This window comes from Miscanthus floridulus, chromosome 15 (genome assembly GCF_019320115.1).
Source record: "Miscanthus floridulus cultivar M001 chromosome 15, ASM1932011v1, whole genome shotgun sequence".
NCBI classification, from domain to species: Eukaryota; Viridiplantae; Streptophyta; class Magnoliopsida; order Poales; family Poaceae; genus Miscanthus; species Miscanthus floridulus.
Genome location: NC_089594.1, coordinates 41,380,775 through 41,402,082, shown reverse-complemented (window position 1 = coordinate 41,402,082; position 21,308 = coordinate 41,380,775). Strand labels below are relative to the sequence as shown.

The following is a 21,308-nucleotide window of genomic DNA, read 5'->3' as shown; positions in this document are numbered from 1 at the left end:
CTAGTGCATATCGTGCTAGCTTCATAAACTTCATGATATACTGATTTACTATCATTGGGCCTTGTCTCAGGGAACAAAATTCTTCTGCTTTTATCTCCATGATTCCTTCTGGAATGTGATATTCACGGAATTCTTCCATGAATTCTTGCCATGTGATAGCTTTTGGTTCATTAACTACATCTTGGTAGTTTTCCCACCATTCACCAGCGGCTCCTAACAGTTGGTGGGTGGCTAAAGTAACCTTTTCTTCCTTGGTGGCTCGTACTGCATTTAATTTCTTGGTGATGGTACGTAACCAATAATCTGCTGATATTGGGTCATCTTTTGCACTGTCGAATGTTAGTGGGTGAAGCCTCATGAATGCTGCCATTTTTCCTTGTCCATTGCCATTATTTTGTCTTCTTGCAAGATTTTCCAATAATTGTGTCGGTCGATCCATTACCTCTACCAATGTTGGTAGGGGTGGCAGGGGTTCCTCCCCTTGTGCTGGGTTATTTCCAACATTTTGCTCAACTTCTTCTTCACCTCCTTCATGTACTTTTTCTACAATCGGAACATTATCTTCTTGTGGTTGCTCATGCTCATGCCTATGGTTACGACGCTCGTGATTGTCTCTGTTTTGCCTGCCTCTAGGTTGTGGTGCAACTGGTTCCTCTTCTTCATGAACCTACCTTTCGGCGACCTTTTCACGACAAATCCTGAATCCTATCGGACCTCCTTTCCATCTGTTGCTATGGAGCAGTAAGGATGAGAAGACATAATCTAGGATTTGGGTGCAATAAAATACCAAGCAAGCAAAGACACACATGCATAAACAAACACACAATATATTATATCACATGAATAGTCATACATATATGATACAAGCATGCATCATACAGTAACTGCTAGGGTGATTGCTACATGATAACTCATACTTCTAATGACATCGAAGCAACACTAGGCGTACTACTACTACTCAGAATACTAGACACTACTACTAGCTACTACAGTTCCCATTATTTATTTTACATGAACTATATCTCGCGAAGGTCCCATCATGAAGTTCACATGCATATCCCTTAGGATCTAGTCCTAAAGGAAACTCGAGAGGGTCCGGTGGTATTTGCATCCCCATTGGTCTTCTTTGATATTGTTGGTGGTTGATTCTTCAGTAGGCTCTCTTTCTTCTTTTCCTCGCCTTTGGGCGTTCAAGGGCCTTCTGTAGTTCTTGCTTGTATTGCTCCTTTTCTTCTCTCATGGTTGACAACTGTGAGTTTAGCATGAGTAGCTCCGTCCTTAGTGCTTGTACTTCAGCTTCTGCTTCCTTGAGTTTAGTGTTCCTTATCTTTAACTCTCGTCCTTGATTTTCATAGAGAATGTCGAGGGCATGTAGGTACTTGGCTATAGTCATTAGAGTGTATTCTAGTGTCTGGGGTTTAGCCTTTTCCATTGCCTTAATCTCCTTACGCCAAATGAGAGAAGTTTGATCCATCACTAGGAAGAATCTTGCATGAGTGTTGTTGACCTTCGCTTCATACTCCTAACAGATATCCATGAGAGCCCGGCATGCTGCAATCTAGCATGTGTCACTCAGTTCTCTTCCGATTGCTAGGATGCATCTAACCCTGAACTCAATGCTTATTGGATGCTCGGTAATATGAAGGTGCATCTCACACTTGAGTACACCCTCCACATCGTACTTGCAATAGTAGTACATGGGAGGCTCCATGTGACCCAAGAGCTAGAGTGTCTCCCAAAGGAGTGGTGGGAATCCTCCAATGGTCAAACAGTCCAAATGCTCCCATATACCATCCATTGCTGCAAAAATTTCACCATAGGGGTTAGAAACATTTTTGTGACACAAATGAGAAATGATAATAAGAAAAGTTCATCTATTATATTTTTATTATGTTTACAATTATTACTATCACTATTATAATTATTAAACGTGTTCCAATCCGAGGGCTTCGTCCTATGGTCAAGCTTGGCTCTAATACCACTCCATTGGCCCATCATTTTGAGAGTCCTAAGTGCAACCGTACTTGCGCCAGGATCACGCACAAGTACGCACAAATCACAAGAATGGTACATAGATATATAATAAAAGGTTCCGAGCTTTATTGATATCTAGAAATCGGATCTTACAATCATGGCCCAAAGGGACATGATCTTAGGCTTACATATCTAGCGAAATATTACAGTCATGAAATGGCATTATTCCTGGTAGTCTCTAGAGCGGTATTATTATAGAGCCAAGTGGTGTCCTATTCCACAGGCAACTTGAGCACGGTCGAAACCCTAGCCTCGATGTCATACTCCTACGAACTTATTTCCTTACATGACTCCTAATCCTCATGGTACGTCTCCTCTTCGACGTCATAGTCTTCTTTCATGCTAAAGTCTGTGGGTCAACAATGGGTTAGTACATACATACTCAGCAAGCTCTAACCATAGGGTGGAAATAGAAGTGTAGTGGTGATTATAATTAAGGGTTGGGTCCTAACAGAGTATTACCATTCCCACTAGTTCCCAGGTTAACATCAATTCCATTACCTGTTTCATTTCACAAAAAAGCAAATCTAATCATAGTATCCCATCCTAGCATTTGCCCATTCCAACGACATGGCTATTCAAATAGGTTTACTTAACTCTATAGAGGTGTACAAATTTCCCCACATGATAGGTGCAACCTCATCCATGATCAGTGGACAAAATAGACCTAACAAGACCCCATACCCAAATGTATGCGACCTTAGATGTCCACATAACTCTACTATGGCTTCTTAGGGGTTGGAAACACACATAAACCGGGAGGATACCTAATCATGCCAAAAAGATAAAACCAAATCATCACAATAAGTAACAACATGGCTCGAACATGGCCAAAAAATTAATCATGGGCTCGAACGCGTCCAAGATCTCAAAAGGTTAACATGGAAGATCACATAGCATCCACGCTAACTAGACCACAAGAAATCCTATCCCCTGTGTCTGCTCCTGATATTCCACTACCTACACCGGCCTCATAGTAGAAATTATACTTCTATCTAACAGGGTGAGAGATCAAGCCTAGCAATATAGGCATGTGGTTGTACATAATATCTCACTAGGCGAGAGGGACTACGAACCGGTGCTTATGTGACCAAGGCGAGTATCTCCCACAGGAATCCTCTCTAAGCATCCCTGTCATGGTAAACTACCTCCATAGATTACCACCACTCGCCCCCTATCAGGGTTTAGTTTCAAGTTTACCAATTTTAAGTTCCATTATTATCCCTAAGTTCATTCATAAATTGGAGCTCATAAATTAACAAGATAACCATTTATCTTAATTCAACAATAATCATTTCACAATAACTAAGCTCATATTCTAGGGTAATAATCCAATAATCATGTTTTAAACATTTTCATTGAATTAAAGCAAGATGGTAGAGAGGGGAACTAGGACTTGCCTTCATTTCTTTCACCATCCGGCACGTCTACGAAATCTGGGTCCTCGTTCTCCTGACGATCACTGTCGTCGCCCGAGCGTAGCGATCGTATAAGACCACCACTAAAACACAAATAAAGGCAAAAGCAAACATAGAACAATATGGTGGTACTAAGTGCAAAAGATAGAGCTAGATTTTAAATGAATTTTAGAGGTGGTTTCATGTAAAAAGGAGTTAGGGTTCAAAAGTTGTATATTTTAGAAGTTTATTTCTAGATGGAAATCTAAGTGGAATTTTATGATCAAATTTTCATACATAAAATATGGATAAAAAGTACATAATTAAATTCCTTATGTCATCTAGTTTATTTACAAATTTTCTAGGAATTTTTCTAAACTAGGAAAATAGGTTTTTAACACTCTATGTACACTACCCGGGTGTACCTAGCAATTTCCACTGTGCACCCAGCGCTGTGTGTGGTGTGTGTGTGTGTGTGTGTGATAGGTGGGCCATCCTACCAAGTCAGTGGGGGATGGTGGTAGTCATGTTAAGGCCATGCCCACGTGACAGAGAGAGAAAGGGGAGGAGGAGGTAACGGACGGGGACGGACGACAACGGCGACGCCGTTTCGTCCCTGTCCCACCCAATAGAGAGGGGGAGAGGGAGATGGTGGCTGGACAAAGTTCGCTGGTGCCTTACCGGAATAGGCGAGAGGGCTCGGGCTCACTGGGGTAAGCTATGCTGGCAACATCAGGCCTTGGTGGAGGTGTTCGAGTGGTGGACGACGCTCGAGGAGGCTCGCCGCGGCCGATGGTGAGGTCAACGGTGGCAGCGAGTACCCAAGGCGGTGGTGGTGGCTCACTAGAGCCAGTGCGGCGGTGGCAAGTGGTGATTGTGCTCCTAATGAATCTATCCTACTTAACCAACTACATGTGCGTGTGTGTGGGTGTGTGAGGAGTGTAGTGGAGGTGGCGTGATCACTAGTTGAGCCTCGCCGATGGCTAGCCGGCGGCTATGGTGGCTCGGTGGTGCACGATGCACAGGGACAGCATAACACAGAGGTGAGGGAGGGAAACTAGCTATACCAATAGGTGGAGAAGGATCTAGGGAAACTCACCTGCCATTCCAATTGGTCGGGGACACATCGAGAAGGGAAGAAGAAGAAGAAGAAGGCTCCAATGGTGTCGTTGGTACCCGATTTGGGGGAAATGGACCTAAGGCCTATGGATAGGGAGAAGGGGAGAACGGAGGGGGAGATGGTATGTTCTAGCTCACGGCGGAGCTCATAGTGGTGATGGTTGAGGTGGAGGCTCACCGGCCGAGCCTTTTATAGGCCCACAACATCGGTGGCGGTGGCGAGATATTTTCTCTCCCACTGGTGGATACTTCCACCTCGTGCATGTGCCTGATCTTGGTAATGGTGAGCTAGACACCTCCATGTCTATTCGTACTATGTTTGTCCTCATGTCAGTGGGGTTCCTTTGCCGGCTGCCTTGCCGACGTTGACGCGTTGTGGACATAGAGAGGACGGAGAGGGGGAGATGGGACGGCTCGGGGCGTTGTCAACCCTGTGACTGTATGCTCATCTTCCCTAGCACTAGGATGGGCCATGGCAGGACTAGTATGGCAGTGTGGACGTGGGCTCCGTGTGGGGAGGAAGGAGTAAATAGTTAGGCCCCACCTGTAAGTGAGGAGGTGAGGAAAGAGGGGGACGTGGGTTGTTGCCATGGCTGCGTTAGGCCAGAGGCTGGCCCACATGGGAGAGGGAAGAAGGGGTGAGGGAGATGGGCCACACTATGGGCCAGAAGGAGAGGGGGAGGGAGAGGGAGCCCAATAGCTCTTTTCTATTTCCTTTCCCTTTTCTATTTTCCATACTTCCTATTAAGCGATTTTGAAACGGTTTGAATTCAAATTCGAATGCAACTTTGAAAATAAAGTACCACCATATGTTCCACAAGCAAGCAAACACTCAAGCACACAATCTTACACATATAATTTCTAATTTCTATGTTGCCTATTTATACTAATACCTAGGTTAATTAATTGTATATGTTGGTTCCTATGCAAAGTTTTAAAAAGTTCAAATTTTTAGTGGTTTTTAAACTAGGTCAAAATTCAGGATGTTACACAGCCCTAGCTAGCCCTACGGTGCCCGTGCGTGCTCCCCTAGCTAGCCTCACTCTTGCACCTAGCCTACCCCAGTCAGCCCCCATGCACGAGCTTGTTGAAGGAAGAAGCCCGTGCCTTTTTTCTCCTGACGCGTTGGTCCGGGTGTCATTGATATAGATGGAAATGCTAGAGCCCAAGGGAAAATATGATAATTCCAAAGAAAATACCCTTGCTTGGATCTAGAGTTGCTGTGTAGCCAAATAGTTTCTTGGTAGATCCACGGTAGATCTCGCATCCATAGTGGGGCTGCTCCATGATGAATCATAGATCCAGATTCACCCTTTTCAATGGTGGAACTCTACCAAATAGACCCTAAGATTACCACGCTAACACCTATCCCTATTTTGTAGTTTATGCACCATTTCCTAGCTTAGGCTACCCTATCTATAAATTCTATCACTACTACCAGAGGTTTCAACGAGGAACCTAGAATCAGCAAAAACTTCAAAAGTTGCTTCATCTGTTTTTGTTTATAAAATGGCAAATGCTACTTTTTGGGCGTGCGCCCGCAGGCCCGAACGCCCTACACCCCGACGCACCTTGTCCCCTCCCCATATGCACTTTCTCGCTCTCTCTCTCTCTCCCACACCGCTCTCTCTCTCTCACCGATGACCGGTGAGCTCCTCTCCCTCGCCCATGCCCCACTGTCTCCTTGCGCCCACACCTGTGCCCCCACCCACGTCGGCGAGCTCCTCCCTCTCTCCCCTCCGGTGACGCCCGCAATGGCGTCCATGGCGGCGACCATGGTGGGTTGTGGCCATGTCGAGGTAGGCCTCCACCACCACCACTACCACCTCCTCCTCCTGGATCTGCTTTCTAGGGTTTTGGCGAGCTCTCCCCTTATCTTCCCCAACTCTAGTGGGTATAGAAGGGGCTGACCAGGTGCAGGAAGGCCAACCAGGCAGTGGGGATGGGCGGTGGGTGGTTTAAGGAAGCAGGCGGCGGCAGTGGTGGCCGGGCTAGGTCGGGCTGTAGCTCTGGCCATGGTGGTGGCAGCGGGTGGGGGGGAGAAAGTGGCGCTACGGGCAAGCTAGGGTTTGACCGGGGCTCCGTTGCTATGGCTGCGGAGCTCCTGTGAAACCCTACCTCGCCGTGGCAGGGTGGTGGCAGTGGTAGGGGCGAGAGCACTGGAGTAGAGGAAGAAGACATGTTGTGTTTTTTTTGTGAATAAAAATTTTTGTGTGAGAAGGAGAGCGCATGGAAATTTTAAATCCTACACACCCACGCTGTAGCAGGGCCCTTATAAAATTTCCTAGGAATATATATCTCTATCTACTATCTACAGCATGAAGTGTCTGCATCGTCCGCCAAACTTTCGTTCGTCCCAATGAAAGCCTTACTCCCGAAAGAAAAAAAAACCGCTCCTTCCCTCGGTGTTGACACACTTGTTCCTGTGGCCTCCCATGAAAAAAAAGCTCCACACCCTTGGCCCCAAAGCGCTCCTTCCCATGGCCGCCCAACCGATGAGAACTCCATCGCCATCCACAAACCCCCACATCCCATCCCCGCCATACACCAGGCCATAGCTTTCATCTACCCTCTGAGTCATAGATGCTGGATATTTATTAGATCCCCATAATGGTCGATCCTAGATAGGTTTTGTGTTCTGACATGGAGGAATAACCATTTCATGGAAGTGTTCAAAACAGACTCTGGTGGCTACCTCAACAAATCATTCTAAAATAAATGGACTATATGAGGCCTCATGTGATTGTGTTTGGCTTCACAGAAGATAAACCACATACAACAGTCATGTGGCATTGGTGCTATCGATTCTCCAACAATTATCTATGAAGATAATTTTGCTTGTGTTACATAGATGTAGAAGGCTATATGAAGAGCAACATAACCAAGCATATTCCTCCTAGTTGTTTTATCCTCATGAGTTAAAATGGATGGATGAAATATACATCTTGCAAACTAAATCATGTGATAATCTCACTGATTTCTTTACCAAGTCCTTACCAGCTTCCTCTATCTAGAAATGTGTTCAAGGAATTGGTATGCGACGACTTCGAGATTTGCAAGGTTCTAGGGGAGAAATCTCCTAGATGTTGACTTGTTCAAAGCATCATATTGCACTCTTTTCTTTGTATGAGTTTTACTTACAAGGTTTCTCATATAAAGTTTTTATTAAGACAATATTAACATAAGCATGCATATGTCATATTTCTTGTTTTTGCCATAAGGGTTTCAGGGAGATATCAATGACAAGTAGGAGTTTTCTCCTATAAAGGTTTTCTCATATGAGTTTACAATGAGGCAGTAACCATTATATGATGTATCACTTTCTCCTTACTTTCCCATTGGGGTTGATAGTTGAGTAGTGCTAGCGTGGCTTAGGCTTTGTGTGCTTTGCTGGCTATTATGAGTATTGATGAAATAGGATGATACATAAATGGTCACAACTCACATGCATGTGAACAATGCAAACAAAGGTTTTGTCCACGAGCGCCACAACTAACCCCTTGTTCATGGAGGAGGTGGGTGTGTCCCGGTGACGCGCTGGCTAGCATTTGTGTGGCCGTGGATGTTGGCCACCCCCGTTTGTGCGGCCGTGGGCCTTAGAGATGGGGTTGGGCACACCGTACAGGCACAGGATAGGCGCACATAGACGGATCGAGTCAGTCACTTAGCGGCGACGCTCTCCAATCCAAGGCGAAGGTGGCACACAATGGATGGGGAGCACGACCAATAGCTGGGTGTGTGTGCAGGGGCAGCAGGCGATGCAGGCAACGACCATATAGGCTCACACAGTGGATAGGCTCCATTGGCCATATATGGCACAAACCTATGCAACTACTCCACCCCTTGCACCGATGTACTAGCGGTGGTGGATGTTGCCGAGTCCATATATTGATGCCCCCCACACCGACAATATCATCATCGGCTCGATCTCATGTTGACACGAGATGCAGTCATTAGGCCTTGGCGGTGGCACCTACTAGTATGGCTTATTATATATTAAATTACATCTATTAACCATGAGCAGGCAAAAGATGTGCAGCCTCTCGAGCCATGCACATCGATTGCGAGTAATCGTCAAAGATATCGAGGCTTGCCTGTACACCCTCGGCTGGGATTCGATCATCAATATTTTGTGATACAACTCCAACACAAGATTGAACACGCCCAACTATAAAGCTATGTTAGATTTTTTATCTACAATTAAATATTCTTATATACTTGCATGTCTCTTGATGCCTCTATTTGTCTTTGTGACCATGAATAGCAGATGCGGCTCACACCATCGACTCATCATCATCGATTCACCGGTCCCACGGCATCCTTCATTGTCGCATCTCACTATCAACATCGTTGGCTCATCGACCACGTCACCGGGCATTGTAACACCCTAGGTGTTAGGCTTGCAATTTTGCACTTGCATTGCATGAGCATAAGCATCATTCATTCATATATGAGCATAAACATATGAAACATTCATATGAAACATACCTTTGTTATTCTATATTGCAACATGTGTATGCTTTATGGTCATTCTTGTTAAGGGAAGTGGTTGATGTTGATCACTAAAACACCTTAGACACAATTAGGATGGTACATGGAAAAAGTTTGGTATTCTTGGCATGGACCAAAACAGCCCCTAAGTCATAGTTATTCTATAAACTCTAATTTTCATGATCCTACTTTGACCAAAGTTGAACTATAGCATAGAGTGTTTGCATGGTAGTGCACCCTTAATAAGAGTTGTAGCTTATCTTATGTGGAACAAACTTTATTTAAGGGTCATGAGCTAATTCAGTACCTAACATAGTCCAAAACAGCTCTAGAGTAGTAAACAAACATTGTTTTTGGACTTGGAGAAATTGCTGTCCTAAAGCCATTTATAGTTTCAATGTGCCTCACTTGGGAGCATTGTCACTGGATAACAATTGAGAATAAGATGAGGGTTCCTAAATCAAAGTTGGAGATCTCACATAGCTCTACAACTTTCACTAATATAGTTTTTGCTAATTACGCATGGTTTAGGAGTTATAGAGGTGCAAAGTTGGCTCATCAGACGGCTTGAACCGGCCCTTCGCCGGGCGCGTCGTGGCTGACCAGCGAAGGCCATCCACGCTATGTGGCAGCCATACACAAGCGTTGCCCTAGCTGGTCAGGCTGAAGGGGGTGAAGAGGGAGGTGACATCACTGCTCCCTCCATTTCTCGCTCTCTCGCCCTCGCTCTGCCTCTCTCTCGCCCGCCAAGCGAAACCGAGCGCCGTCTCCATTGCCGCCGTGCCTTCGCCATGCTTGCTCACTGCCACCGTAGCGTCATTGTACGATTGCTCGCACACACCACTCGGCCATCACCTTCTCCACCTTCCTGAGCAACTAGCGCCACTAGCCGAGCACCGGTAAGGCCACATTGTCGCACCGCCATCGCTGCCATGGCCACGGTGCGTGGCTGAGCATGAGCTCGCCCATGGCCAGCAACAACCCATGCATCTCCGCTCTCTCTCCCTCATCCGGTCTTTGCCGTAGGTCCTAGAAGCTAGATCCACCGTTCATTTAAACGCTACCGCTTCGTCAGTGACAGAACACACATCCGCATTGTGCACGCCCGCCATGGCCGCAAGCACGCGCTCGCCGCGGCCCACCTCAACCGGTCATCCTTAGTCCCCTTTGGTGCCTATTATCGAGTCGCCTTGAGCTCTAGATCCATAGCCTATGATGGAGGTAGGTCATCGATAGCCCCCTCACCAGAACGGTAAGCGCCGCCACCATGCACCGGGCGTCGCCCAGCTCCGCGCACGTGGCCGGACCTCACCGCTGTTCCGTCGTGGCTTAGACCTAACCAGAGAGCTCCGCTAGAGTCCGTGGAAGCTGTAGCCATGTTTACCTAGCTGTGTCATCACTGGAGATGGCCGGCGCACCACCGCGCAACCACCACCATCCTCCATGCTCGCCGGTGAGCCGTCGACCCAACCTAGGGTACCCCTGGGTGCGGGTTGACGAGAGGAACACGATGGTGCCTAGGGTTTCACCGGAGACCTCGCGTGTCGGCGAGCTTTCACCGGTCAGCGCCGTCCTCTGCTTCTGTGTTGATGACATGTGGAGCTCATTGACCTACGGGGCCCAGCAGTCAGTCGCAGCAGGTGTAGTGAGCCAGGTACACAGCGATTTTAGTTTTAAATGTTTCCTTTATTTTTTCAGAAATTGATTCAAACTTAAAAAATTCATATCTAGAGTTCGGGGTGTCCAAATTGAGTGAACCAAACTTTGTTGGATTCATCCTGAATGGTACTATTTGATAAAAATATGAAACCTACTATTTGGGATATTTTTTTTGGGAGAATTAAATTTAGCTATATAAGTGCTTTTAAAGTTGTTTCCATCTTGTAAAATGCATATTTTGAGCTAGAGAAGTGCAAAAATTGTCATTCCAATTTTACTGGTCTTGTGTTGACATGCTCTAGCTAGGAAAAATACTAAACCTATAGTAGGTATACTTGGGATATGGTCTTCGTATTTAACCTTGATTAATTGCTAGTTTCTAGTAAAAATAAATGGGGTAAAAATACATAACTAATGATCATGCAAATTTTTACACAGTGTTATTGTGCTAGGATGAAAGTAAGAAAAATATGAAATATATTGTTTGACACTTTTCATTAGGCTAAACTATTTTTGCTAAAATAAGCCTATGCAACTTGTCATTTTTGTAGAGAGCGCTATACTTATCAAAATGGCATGAAATTTGTATGGTAGACTTTTCGGGTAATATGTAGGCTTAATTTTCTCAGAATTTACTGTGGAATTTTGATATATTTTCCTTATTTCACCTTAGTGTCCAAATAAATTAATAAAGGCATTTAAATAATTTATTTGGGCTTGACCATTATGTTTTCTAAAGTGTGTATGATGTCTATGAACTATTGATACCATTGGTTGTGTCCAAATTTAATTGCTTGTATGCAGTGAACTATTAATTGCTCTATAATTCAATTATATTGACCGTTTTGGACAGTTTCTATTATTAAGTAAATTGCATGGGTAAAATGATGTTTGTTGTGAATCTTGTCAATAATAAAGTTGTAGATAACTTATCTTGCTTGTGTCAAATTTCATGGCAATAGGCTAAATGGTTTAAGAGTTATAGCTATTACAAGTTGGTTTCTAGAAATGTTTTTTCTCTAGAATTTCTGGATAGATCTAGGAAATTGCTTTGTTTGACCTGGATAGCCATTGAATCATCTTGAGATGACTATAAGAACATTGTAGGAAGTTTTATGAACTTTCTAGAAAGTCTAAGACCATAGTATTTGGTTGAGTAGAACTCCTGATATGGCCAAAATAAAAGCTGATGTTTACAGTTTAGGAAATGACTAAGTCAAATTGCAATTGTTTGCTTTACATGATGCTTGTGTAGATGCTTAGGCTAATTAAGATTGGTTGTTAGCTATAGGTTCTAAGCCTCTAACTGATGATAAACAACTTTACCTTAGGTTACTAGAACTTGGTGTGTATATTTCTTGTACTATAGAAGAGATATGCACCTACTCAATAAAGATCTATCTTGTGGATAACCATGCTCATGCATATACAATTTATCATGTCATCTCATCTCTTATGCATTCAAGATACTCATTTGTGCATATGCATGGAATAGGTTCCCCAGAAGGAGTGACGCTACTCGAGTTTGAACCTGAGCATCAGGAGGAGCAGTAGGCAGCCCAGGATCAGGAGGTTCAGGCAGAAGGAGGAGTCAACGTGGAAGATCTTCCTAAGTGTCCTAACCACCAACCTTCCTTGTTTCTGAAAGGCAATCCTCAAAGCATTATAAGCCTCCTATGTTTTTACAAATATCACTTGCGTCCTTTATGTTTGATACATTAGTTTATAGGAGTTGATTGGAAACACTTGCTGCATATATTTTCCTTGTCTAGACAAATATATCTTGAATCCTTGGTAGGTCCAAGATTGAATATATGCTTTAGCCATGCTAAGTTCGGTAGAAGTCGAGTGATTTCCTGTCACCTACAAGACATAGGTAAATATCTAATCATGGTTGGCTATAATTGCTATCATGGAAATAACCATGTGTTGATGAATAAAAAGGAGACTGAGCGGGATTGTGATAGAGAAGCAACAAGGCATGGAGGTCTTGGTGCCTATTTATCCCCGTCTATGTCAGTTAAGGACCGATTCGCTGTATGTCCTCATGTCATGTTGAACGTATGCCTAGCACTTAGTTGCTCGGATAAGTCATTCCCACCACGAAGCCAAGTAGCTCAACTCCGGACGTGACCCGGTAAGTGAAAGTGCGCACACTGGAGGAAGTAAGGATGTATGGGGAGCTAGTGGCGTGAGTCCAAGGGCAGGCCGAGCCAAAACTTCCTGGCAGACTGGTAGTATCCCAAAGGGTGCGGCGCTGATCGAACCTGTGACTGTACCTAAATTGTACCAAAGGTGACCCAACATGACCCCGATAGGGGAAGTATGGGTTTGTGTTAGGAATAACTCCCTAGCTAGTTGGAATCAATTCGAGTCACCGTCTCTCCCGGATAGTGAGAACTTGACTGAGCAGCGGCAACATAGCATTAATTGATGGAACTTGATGGTTATGATGATGCTCAAATTAATACACCGGATATGGTTACTAATGCTTGTTAGCTTAATCACGTGATTGCTCTAGTATAGGTGCTAATCTAAAGATGCTTAATTGAATAGGTATTCAATTTGATGCTAAAGATATTAAATCTCCAAGTTATGTTACTTAAGCTTTTATGCAAAATGTTGTCAAGCTAACTCCACCGATAAAGCCTTGCATACGCCTTTGTGTCATATTATTTCTAGTTTACGATGGGTAAGTCTAGCTGAGTACATTCTCATACTCGGGTTTATTCCCTCTTGTTGTAGATGATATGATGTATCATGGGTACTTTAAGAACTGCCTTCATCCTGCTGTGGATGAGGACTAAACTATGGGGCATGGTACTCCTAAGTTATCCTTTCTATTATGCTTTTGCTGGAAATGACAGTGGTACTGGCATGTATTTGAACTAAGTGTGATATTGATTTCAAACTACTTTGCTTCCGCTATTTGAACTTGGTTTGTAATAACTACGTGAACTCTGATGTATGTGAGATACTTGTGAACTATTTGTGCTGTGAGGTAACATGTGACTTGTTATGTTGAATCATGTATGATCTTGGTTTGTATGTTGGTTGGTTTGAGATCCTTCATGATTTCATCGGACTATCGGGTTTATATGGGCTCAAGTATGATGGTTTGATCGCTTCGGTGATTGCTATTGTACTTGTGCTCTTATAAATTAGACAGTTCTGTTACAGGCATGATCTAAAGGAGGGCGTACATCTACAAAGAGACATGCAATGATCTGATGCTCGTTAGCACTTTCAAGATCCAACCCTAGCTTGAGATTAGCACATCCAGCTGCCCATTAAACAAGCTAATCTATATTTTTGTTTCAATTAAATATCCGACACATGTATACCCCCTGTACATCTCTATTTGTCTACATGGCAATTATTGGCAGGAACCTAACTACACCCCTCGCCGACAATGTGGATCCCGTTGTCGTCTCGCGGTGGCCCTTTATCAGCATGTCGTGGCTCTTGTTATCGTCCCTTGTCGGCGGCACTTGTAAGAAAAATAGTAAATCTGTTGTTTGACACTTTTCACTATGCTAAACTATTTTTGCTAAATTAAGCCTATGTAACTTGTCATTTTTGTAGAGGTAGTTGTACTTATCCAAAAGGCATGAAATTTGTATAGTAGACTATTGAGGTCATTTGTAGGCTACTGTAATTTTATCAGAATTTATTAAGCACTGGAATTATTTATCCTTCAAATCACCCTATTATTAAGGAAATTAATAAATGGATATAAATAAGCTAGTTATGTTTAACCATGATGTTTTCTATGGTTCTTGTGATGCATATGATCTATTGATGTTATTAGTAAGGCTTAAAAGCAATTGGTTGTATGCAACTAGTTAATTATTGCTTTATAATTCAACTAGATGGCTTCATGTATAGTTTCGGTTGAGTTGATAATTTCATGATGATAATGGTCTTTTCTATAAAACTTGTTAATAACAAAGTTGTATATAACTTACTGATCTACCTTGTCTTAAATTTTCATAGTTATATGCCTTATGGTTTAAAAATTATGGCTGTTAGAAGTCTGCTGTCAGGAATGCTTGCTCTCTAGACAGATCTTAAGGATTGATTTGTTTCACCTAGATAACTGCTGAATCACATTAAGATTATTAAAATAAAGTTGTAGGAAATTTCATAAGCTTTCTAGAATGTCCACAGCCATATTATTTTGATGTATATAACTCTAGTTATGGTCAAAACAAGTGGCTACTGTCTTATCATCCCGAAAATGATTTACATAAGTGTTTGTTTAGTTATTAGAGAAGAGATAAGCACCTACTCCGTAAAATAAGATGCAACTTGTTATTACTTGATGCAAAGTTGTTGAAAACACTTATGAGGATGCATTCATTACATCATATCATATTATACATGTCATCATATATGCATTCATGATATCTTATTTCATGCTCATGCATATAGGATCGTCCAAAGAAATAACTCTATTGGAGTTCAACGAAGAAGAAGAGGAGGATCAGCAGGAGATGCCTCAGGCCATAGCTCCAGGAGAAGAGGAGCAAACTCTCAAAGATCTCCCTAAGTGCCCGGATCACCGGCCAACCTCTTTCCTCAAAGGCAAGCCCCGGAGCATTCTAAGTCTCCCATGTTTTACAAAATATTACTTGAGTCCTTTATTTTTCATGCATTAGGTTATAAGAGTTGACTGGAAACACTTGATGCATGGAACTACCTTGTCTAGATATATACACCTTTAACCCTGTGTAGGTCCAGGATCGAATATATGCTTAGCCATGCTTAGACCGGTAGAAGTCGGATGATTTCCTATGACCTACGAGATATAGGTGGGTACCGAAGCATGGTTGGCTATATTTGCTATCATGGAAAAGAACCATGGGGTAATGTAAATGGAGGCCAGGCAGAGTCTATGTGTAGGTTGACTCATGTGATTCTGTCTGTGCCGATTAAGGACCATACCATTGTTTGGTGCTTCTAACAAGATTGAACGCATGCCTATCACTTAGCTGGTTGGATAACTCATTCCGACCACGAAGCCGAGTAGCTCAACTCAGGCTTGGCACCGTTCTATTAGAGTGCGCACTCTGGATGGTAGTAAGGATGTGCGGGGAGCCAGACATGAGACTAAGGGTAGGCCAGGCCTGAACATCCTGGCAGCTGGTTGTCCCTGATTGTGCTGCGCTAAGCGAACCCACAAAATGTGGACCAGAGTTGTACCAAAGGTGACCTAAGCTGGCCGTTGATCTGGTCTGCCTGGGTTTGTGTTAGGAATAAATTTCTAGCTGGTTGAAATCGATTCGAATCACCATCTCTCCCGGACAGTGAGAAACTTGGCTAGTACCAACATCGTAGTAGCTGTGATATGGAACATGATGGTTCAGATAAACAAGGAATTACTACACCGGCTATGGTTACTATTGTATGTTACTAGATGATATACTACATGTTTGGCACAAGTTAGTAGCTAATCTAGAGATGAATAGCTATAATTAATTTGATGACCGAATTATAATTGTACAACAGAGTTAGTCGCTTCTATGCAAAATGTTGTCAAGCTACCTCCACTTATAAAAGCCTTGCATAATCCTTGGAGTCACTTTGTTTTTGGTTTATGATGGGTAAGTCTAGCTGAGTACCTTCTCGTACTCAGGGTTTTATTCGCATTGTTGCAGATGGTACAGTTTGCTATTACAAGAACTGCTTCTGTCCCGCCGTGGAAGAGGAGTGAGCCCTAGGTAGGCATCACTTATTAATCCTTCTTATATGCTTTTGTGGGAGTGTGATCATGAACTGGCACTATATATTTGAACTATGATGGTAGATGTTAGTTTCAAACTTTAATTTGCTTCCGCTACTATTTACTAAACTTGGTTTGTAATAACCTTAATTCGTACTCTGATGAATGAACTGTATTTGTGAACTTTATGTAACGTGTGACATGTATGTTGAATCATGTACAATCTTGGTTGTATGTTGATGGTTAATCGAGACCTATCATGGTACTCGATGGACTACCGGGTTTATATGGGCTCAAGTATGATAGTGCGACTACTATGGGCTGCCATTGTACTTGTGCTCTTATAAATTGATCGGTTCTGCTACAGCTGGCATCAGAGCAAGATTCAACATTAATTGCCACATGCATATTTAAAACAAAGTTTTTGTTTTCCAAAACTAGTTTTTATCAACTTATAGTTATATATATAGGTGTTTTAAAACCTAGAGTTTGAATCTACAGTGTGCTAGTGATCACTTCCTTTATGCCCAGTTATGGACTTCAGGTGTCCAATTAAGTACTAACTTGGGGGTTTTTACTTTCGTCGTCCATACGGCGTGCTATTGTATGGATGCAATTCACTTGAGTGGTAATGTATGGATCAAATGCCTCAACGCCCAAGGTAAGATGCCAATCATCATCATAGTGGCATGACCGCAAGATGTGAGAGCGCGGTCTATGGCGAGAGTTAGCTTTGATACTAAAGTATATATATGCCTCATATATATGCGGAGGTATTTAATTGTGGGTTCGCTTTGATATGACTGTGTATGCATAATTATATGTACATGTAGGACATATTTACTTTCGGGTAGCTTTGATACGGAAGTATATATATGGGTATATATATATGGAAGTATTTAGCTTGCAACCTAGAGCCTAGATTTACATTTTGCATATATACTTGTTTGGTTGGGCTGAAATGAAATTCTTATGTAGGTACACTAACAGCGAAACATGTAGCCCGACTAGTTACACTATATATGAGAGAACGTATGTATGCCATCGTGTATGCCGTTAGTAGATTTAATTTTTCCTAAGTTTGTGAGGATGTACAGAACGTGCATGCATCATGATAAATCATTATTTCATACTTGCCTTGTTCCTCCGCTTATAAATCTCTTACTCAGTTATGTGACTCCTATCCATTATGACTTTGTCTCATGAGAGTTGCACCATGTTGTTGGTACAGATGGCAGCACCGGCTGGAAGTGAGAATTTCCTATTGATGTTTGGTACTCTAGCCCTACTTTGGAGAGTCTTGCATTATGCGGGGTATTATGAATTGCCCCTCTATTACTAGAATGAAGTATACCTAGAGGGACAACCATGGTATGAAGTACAGCTGACCATACCAGCTCGTAAACCAAGCACCCTTCTGGTAGGAATAGAGGGCGGAATCTGAAGGAAGAACTTCTTGGGAAGCTGCCCAAGTAGTGGCTTTTGAGGTGTTGAGTCCGATTTGTCAGCAGCACAGGGATGAGCTTACCGGCAGTGCCGCTAGTATTTTTCCTTGGGTGGATCCATCCACAATAGTATGGGCACAACGCAACAGTAATGCGTTGATCTAAGACCGAGATGAGTGGATAGACAGTTCTAGTCCCGCTATGAGCGCAATGTTTGCAATGATGAAGATGTTCTATACTCGTCAGAACACTAGGGACTTCTGGTAGGAGTCCTATACCACTTGCATGGATAAAGCTCATGAGAGCCGAAGCTGCACAGCATAAGCTAAATAAGTGTGTGCGCAAGAACAAAAAAGCAGCAAGTGAGGCTCGATGGGAAACTGATCAAGCTTATGTAGCTTTGGGAAATCTCCACACCCAAATGGAGCAAGTTGATTAGCAGAGAGCTGTCACCTAAGAGGCAAGAGCCGATGATCAAGCAGTGTTAGCAGGACTACGGGAGTAGCTAGAGGCCACCCGTGCCGAGGCATTCACAGCTACGTGCCAGTGGATCCTAGCAAACAATCATGTAGCTATGGTAGAAGTAGAACGAGACAGGACCCAAGCCTTGAGCATAAAGTAGGACCATGTCGAGAGGGACTTGCACCAGCAGCTTGCACAGACCTAGAACATGGTGGTTGATGTTTATCATGAGGTGCATTTCCTGAACAACCAACTGCACCCGATCCTTAATGAGGACGAAGAAGATCCAGAGATGTTGATCGAGGATGATGGTTGGGAGGAAGAGGAAGTAGAGCTAGAGGGTGAGGGCGATCCTATCTCTAACCTCGACAGCAAGCACGCGGAAGATTAGCATTGCCTAGTGACTAGTTAGAGCACTAGATGTATCCCTGTTAATTATGTAATGGACTTGTAGCTTGAAGTTTGGTATTCATGATTTGACTTCCGTGTAATATTGGCACTCTGCATGTTGTTTCACGATGGGTTGAACTTTAATGAAATTCTAGTTTCATTTTACTGGTGATTATGACATGCATGTTAACGCGCTACAAGCCCGATAAGTGATCAAATTGGTGATGTCATGTTGCAAGAATGAATTATTATGCCTCTATTTTATTGTATGAATTTAAGATTCTCTCCAGTAATTTTAGTTTGGCATGATTATACAATTCATCTGCAATCTCCTGACATCATCCATTAATCACTTATTGTTGCAACTTTGCAAATGACTCACACTCACGTGGGAGCAGGCAACAACCAAGGTGGCAACGACGATGACTTACCACCACCACCACCATTGTCTGCGAATGAATTCTTCACATAGTTCTTGGGTAGTTAGAGAACAATGGAGGAAACACTGCGCCTCATTGCGTAGAACACTGCTTGCGCCCGTCAGCAACAATGGGGGCCTAAGCTAAATCAATACAGCTCTTTCAAGGATTTCCTGGACACCAAGCCTCCTATCTTCAAGGTGGCCAAAGAACCACTTTAGCCAGATGAATGGCTTAACACAATTGAGCAAAAGTTCTGTCTATTGAGGGTTACGGAGCATCAAAAGGCAGAATATGCATCCCATCAGCTATAGGGAACGACCTGGATATGGTGGACCCATTTCCTGTCCTCCCTACCTACCAACTCATAGGTCACATGGGAGCAATTTAAGTTAGCCTTTAGGGGACATCACATTCCCTAGGGCTAATGCACATGAAAGCAACTAAGTTCATATGACTCACACAAGGGACCAAGACCCTTATGGAGTACATGCATGCATTCAACAATTTGTCCCATTATGCCCCAGGGTTCGTTGATATAGAGGAAAAGAATATTGAAAGCTTCAAGAGAGGCCCTAGCACTAAGCTAATGAAAACCATGGCCAACTCGAGGTGCACCACATATAATGAGTTCATCAGTGATGCCTTGACTCAGGAGAACTAGAACAATCTACACGCAGCGGCGAAGGGCCGCAAGAGAGCAGCGAGGCAGTCGCCTTAGGGTCTTCCCAGTCTAGAGCTCCAGTGGTGGCTAGGCCATAGTTTTGACCGCCAGCGCCCAAGTTTAGGCCTCCTCCACCAAAAGTCTAGGCCAACTGACCTCAAAAAGTGTTTTGTAAGGCGTTCACCATTGCCCTACCCAAGGAAAACAGAGGGCAAGGAAGCTCAGCAGGACCTAGGAGCAATCAGCCATGCTTCAACTATAATCAGTTGGGTCATTAGGCCAAGGAATGCCTCCATCCTAAGAAGAACAGCAATCAAAACCAGAGCAATTAGAGATAGGCAAATCCTAAAGCACATCCTGGATACGTGCATTACACCGCTGTTGAAGAAGTTCCTGTAGGAGAGGTTATCACAGCTGATATGTTTCTTGTTAACAAACATCCCACCATTGTTTTATTTGATTCTGGAGCTTCTCATTCATTTATGAGTCAAGCATTTGCATCTAAGTATGATCAAAAAGTAATTGAGGTAAACATGGGTGGTTATAACATAAGTTTGGCTGGGGCTACTATCTCTATAAACCAAATAGTCAAAGATGTGCTCATCTCTATACAAGAGAGGGAGTACACGATGGATCTAATAGTATTGCCTGGATTAGCCATAGATGTGATCTTAGGCATGAGTTGGATGAGTGACCATGGTGTTCTCATTGACACATCCACTCGGACAATTATGTTGACAGAACCAAAGGGAGGTAATGATTTTCTAGTACCGCTTCCCTGAAGTTTTGATCTCCAAAACTTGTCTTGCGCTATCCAAGCCACTACCCTTTTGTGATATTCTAGTGGTTTGTGAGTTTCCTGATGTATTTCCAGATGAGTTGTCAGGTTTATCACCTGATAGGGATGTGGAATTTAAGATTGAGTTAGTGCCAGGTACGGCACCTATCTCAAGAAGACCCTATAGGATGCCACCAAATGAGTTAGCTAAACTTAAAATTCAGTTACAAGAACTATTGGACAAAGGTCTCATTCAACCTAGTTCATCTCCATGGGGATGTCCAGCTTTGTTTGTAAAGAAGAAGGACAAGTCTTTGAGAATGTGTGTGGATTATAGGCCGCTTAATGCTGTGACCATTAAGAACAAGTATCCTTTGCCTCGTATCGATATCTTGTTCGATCAGTTGGCAAAAGCAAAGGTATTCTCCAAGATCGACTTGAGATTAGGCTATCATCAGATTAAGATCAGGCCAGAGGATATACCTAAAATAACTTTCTCCACTAGGTACGGCTTGTATGAGTATTTGGTCATGTCTTTTGGACCGACGAATGCTCCTGCCTACTTCATGTACTTGATGAATTCGGTATTCATGCCTGAGCTTGATAAGTTCATGGTTGTGTTTATCGATGATATCTTGATTTACTCAGAGAATGAGGTAGACCATGCAGAGCATCTGAGAATTGTTTTGTCCAGATTGAGGGAACATAAGTTACATGCCAAGTTT

General features: G+C 43.2%; 1 pseudogene; it reads left to right on the top strand.

Moving 5' to 3' along the window:
• The first annotated feature begins 10,446 nt into the window (after positions 1-10,446).
• Positions 10,447-21,308, top strand: part of LOC136507405 (uncharacterized) — a 97,493-nt pseudogene continuing 86,631 nt past the window's right edge.